This window comes from Mauremys mutica, chromosome 13 (assembly GCF_020497125.1).
Source record: "Mauremys mutica isolate MM-2020 ecotype Southern chromosome 13, ASM2049712v1, whole genome shotgun sequence".
NCBI lineage: Eukaryota > Metazoa > Chordata > Testudines > Geoemydidae > Mauremys > Mauremys mutica.
In genome coordinates, this window is record NC_059084.1 from 35,730,390 (window position 1) to 35,735,092 (window position 4,703).

At 41.8% G+C, this 4,703-nt stretch overlaps 1 non-coding gene across 1 annotated transcript; it reads right to left on the bottom strand.

The window, feature by feature from the left end:
- Positions 1-3,490: 3,490 nt before the first annotated feature.
- LOC123348980 lies at positions 3,491-3,676 on the bottom strand. Its single transcript, XR_006573295.1, has one exon. It is a non-coding gene; the product is annotated as a U2 spliceosomal RNA (small nuclear RNA).
- Positions 3,677-4,703: the final 1,027 nt, after the last annotated feature.

Consider the following 4,703-nt stretch of genomic DNA (forward strand, 5'->3'; position numbering starts at 1 on the left):
GCATTCAATGAGAGCAAGAGTGATCAGAGGTGCAGTTTGCTCAATAACTGAGACAGTTACTTACAAATCCTCTACACTAGTGTTTTTGGGATGTTTCCCAGAGTTGCACTACTGTACCACCATTTCAGCTTCAAGGGTGGCAACAGTAGTGTATTCAGAGCCCAGACATTTTTACCATGAAGTAAAACAGAGCAGTGAAAATACCTGTCAAGTGACTACCCTACTCTTACACTATTGTCAGTGGGTAGCAATGAGGAGAGATTTTCTGAAAATAGCTACTGAAGCCAAGTGCAAAAGGGAGATAAAATGGAATTCTATGTGCTTTATTGCAAAGAGTACTGAATATCCCTGTGACTGGTGCTCTAGTCATCACGTTATGGCGCCTCCTCCTGGTCATTCTGGGGAACAGCTCACCAGGTCAAAGCCATCCCTGCACCTTTGTCTTTCCGCCTGCAGCCCCCTCTCACTCCAGGAGCTGCTTCGGCCTCTTCATTACGCAGCCCACAGGCTAGGTCACTATCATGGTTCCCCCCCACAACTGAAAGGGAGGGGGGGAAGAGGTCTCTTCTCCCAAACAGGCTCAGGCAGTCTTCCTATGCACTGCCCCACCAGTGCCACTTCCCCAGTTGCTGGTTGGGGAACCCAGGCCTGCCCTCTACTCCTGGTTCCAAGGGTTCTCAACCTTTTTCTTTCCGAGAGTCCCTCCTCTCCCCCCGCCCCCAACCTGCTACAAAAACCCTGTGCCACAACAACTGTTTTTCTGCATATAAAAGCCACAGCCAGTGTTAAATGGCAGCAAGAGTGCAATTGCCCAGGGCCCCACATCACGGGGGGCATTGCAAAGCTAAGTTGCTCAGGCTTCAGCCTCAGCTTTGGATGCTGGGCCTAAAGGCCTTGGGCTGCAGTCCCGCGCAGTGGGGCTTTGGCTTTTTGTCCTGGGCCCCAGTGAGTCTAAGGTTGGCCACACTTGGAGGACACCCTGAAACATGTTCGTGGCCCCCGGACCTCAGGCTGAGAACCACTGCAAGTCTGTTCCACCCTGAACCTTTCTGCATTTCCGAGCCCTTTCCTAACCTTCTGGCTCTCCCTTCCTTCTCTGGGTCTCCCAGCTTCAGCACTCCCTCCTCCCAGGGAGCAACTACAAGCTACATGTCTGTGCAGCCTCCAAATACTCCTCCCTCTTCCCAGAGACCAACTGCAGCCTGTCCCAGCAGCTCCTTCTGTTGTCAGCTTCCTGTTCCTGCAGATGTGAGCTACTTCTAATGAAGGTTTCTCTCTGAGTCTTAATTCCCCCAAGCTTGCCGCTTAATAGGCTAATTGGCCCCTCTGGCCTGCCTTAATTCTTTCAGTGCAAGTGTGGAGAGGACACCCCATCACAGCAGCCACTGAAGTCAACTGAAGCTGAGGGCACATAGTCCTTTGCATGATTAGGCTCTTCTATATGAGAAGAATCCAAAAAGCAGGTGACCACACCACAGAAATGGATGGTGCAAAGTTAGGAAGACTGCAAGGGATTTCTAATTCTCAGGAAGAAAGAAGATGGTAATGAGCTACCTATCTCCATGTTTCTAGAGCATCCGTCAGCTTGGACAAAAATTCCCCTCCAATACCTTGTGGCATCCACTAGTGACTTATAGCCTCTTCTTCCCAAGAAGTGGCTACATTTCAGAGAAGTTGTATGATCTCCATATACAGTTTGAAATACTTTAGAATCAGAATCGCTATTACTAATTGTTTGTATGAAAGACATTACATTTTAAAAACTACTTTTTTTATATAAAGCCATGGAACAAAGATGTTGTTTAAAAATATATTACACATCTTTTGTTTCTTGGTGATGCAATGTATTTATAAAAAGGGGCATGACTCACTTGGCCACCTAACCTGTTGATTTCAGTTTTCACTCCCTGAAGTAACTGAAGAAAAAAATGTGACAGACTGTTTCACAACAGATAAGCGCACGGACAGGGCTCATGTTTTACCAGAGCTTTCAAACAGAAAGGATGTAACCTATAATCTTTTGAGTTTTTTTCCTAAAAATTATCTGATCCACAAATTCTATTCAAGTAGGATTCTTTTTAATGGTCAGCCCTAAGGATCAACCTTTCCACATTGGCAATTGTATTTTTTGAAAAATACTGAAATGACTGCACATTTTTTTTCAAGTCAAGGATTTCACAATATGGACAGAATTCTCACCAAAGAAACATACCAACAGCAGAGTTTACCAATAAAGAAATCTGCCTTTATTCACAAAAAGAAAAAATATTTAACTATTCATAATTTATTATTCATCAATCAATATTAATTTTTAAAGGACTGCAAATTAACTCTAAAAAGGATATGATCACAAGCAACCTTTACCTTTTTAATTAAGGCCACCAGATCACAGCTTAGAAGACCAAGCAGAAAAAGAATTTGTCCTAGTACTTATGCTTTGGAACAAATCCAAGAACCATGGGAGTCTGAAATCCTCCAAGTGATTGCATGTTACCCAACTAATTAGTAAAAAGTGATACAAAGGCATACCCGTCAATCCTGAAAATAAGCGCTATAACTGAATTTTTCATTTTGCATTTGCAATATTTTAAGTTATGAGAAAAGTCAACAGGTAGTTACAAACCTGAAAAAGAAAAAGTTCACACACTGTATGCATGTGCCTATTTCTAACCAAATCAGGTAACAAACTCTAAAAATGTACCCAATATCTATTTGCTCAAATATAATAGATGGGGGGGGATAAATACCCCCCCACAGCTACTCTCTTTCTTTGCCACCAAACAACATCTCCTGCTATTTAAACAAAACAGTTGTGTGCTGTTTATTATGTATATGCTTAACTGTAAAAATGTCAAACTTTTTCTAATGTAACAATGTTTGGATAGCTGAGCAACAAAACAAGATATTTGTTGAATATCACCAATATTGATAGATAATGTATTTGCTGAATAATTTTTGAACAGCTATTGAGCAAGACAAACACCACTACAGAACAAACAAATTTCATCAGTATTGTTGAATTATTTATCTTACAAATTCTCTCTTGAAGTATCCAATCAGCTTATTATCTGTTCAAATACTATTTGGCTGATACGTGAGTTGACAAATATGTGAAATTAATGGATTTTTTATTTTAGTTCTAGTCACTTAGCCCTACTTACTAATGTATCTTGCTTTTGTTATATTTCTCTTCTCTTTGCTTTAATAGTCAATATATTTTCCTTCATTTCTTTCACTGTTTTCCTCTTTCCTTAGTCTCTCCCTGCATTGCCACTTCTCTCTCCCTTTATTTTCTTACATTGTCCATTCTAGCGCCACCTTTCCACATTCTCTATATATTGTACTTCACTTCTCCAATTTATACCCTTCAGTATCTTCCCCACCCTTTCTGACCAAATCCATGCATTGGGCTTGAAAACTTTACCAGACACCCAATAGCCAGAGCAATAGCAATAACAAAGCACGGCAAAAGCCAAAGGCCAATATTTTTTTTTCCCCCACTGGTCCTGGAGACACTGCAATACCAGGTCAATGCATGGGGTGGACAGAGCAAGCTCCTATTCCATCCCCTTGTTTTAAAAATCAATTTAACATACAGTCCTCAAATAAAGGACCTATCAGATATTAAACTGATAAGAACAGACACTACACTTTTATCTTAGCTCCAAGGTAGATTCCTAGCTACTACAAGGGCATGGGTGTTGAGTCTCTGCTTCTCAACCCTTCTCTCCACTCACTCTCTGCTGCAATGGAAATTTACAAGCTGCAGAAAAGGCACTGAAGTGGTATGTCTGCAGATATATCAAGATATGCCCCATACCTACACACTGCATTGTACACAAGTGGCTCACATGTGGGAGGCTACCTTCACAACCATAAGGACTAGAGACTTTTTTTAAATGAAAACTTATGTTCTGCAGAAGTTGAGGGCACACACCAGGGAAAGCTTCCTACTTGCCATGGGAGAATGGATTTTTCAAGCCCCACTCACAATTTTAATACCTCTTGAAAATTTCAGGAAAAGTAGAAATAAAAGCAAACGCTCAATAGCTACTACAAGTCAGCCCAAAGAAAGTCCTCTGAACTCATCTACAAACAATCTAATGCACTTAATGCAAACTGGTAACATTTTCAGCAATCATTAATGTTACCATTATAACCTGATGAGTAACACAGATTACTACCTCAGAAGGGTGTATCTTCCCAGGAACTCTCTCTCACTTCAAGCAGGTTGGTTTAGCAACTGCTCCAGCTTGCACAACTGTTTTTCAGTAAGCAAGGCAAGTTCCCAACTTGCAAACTCCCAATGAACTACAAGTTCAACACTAGTAAACCCTTAACTATTTACAAACCTTCAACAAAAAGCATGTCAGTTATATCTATTTATATGACTGAAGGTGAGAATTCAAAGCTGTGATTTATCTGAACAAAGCAGGAAACAGTTATTACAATGGCCACATGTACACACCACTCTATTCTGTGGCTAGTACCCTGAATACTTATCGAGTCTACAAGATACCACATAAATTGGAATCATAGAAAGATAGGTTGAAGTGCCACTAGAACGGGGTTTCTCAAACAGCGGTCGCCGCTTATGTAGGGAAAGCCCCTGGCAGGCCAGGCCGGTTTGTTTACCTGCCCCGTCCGCAGGTCCAGCCGATCGAGGCTCCCACTGGCTGCGGATCGCCGCTCTGGGCCAATGG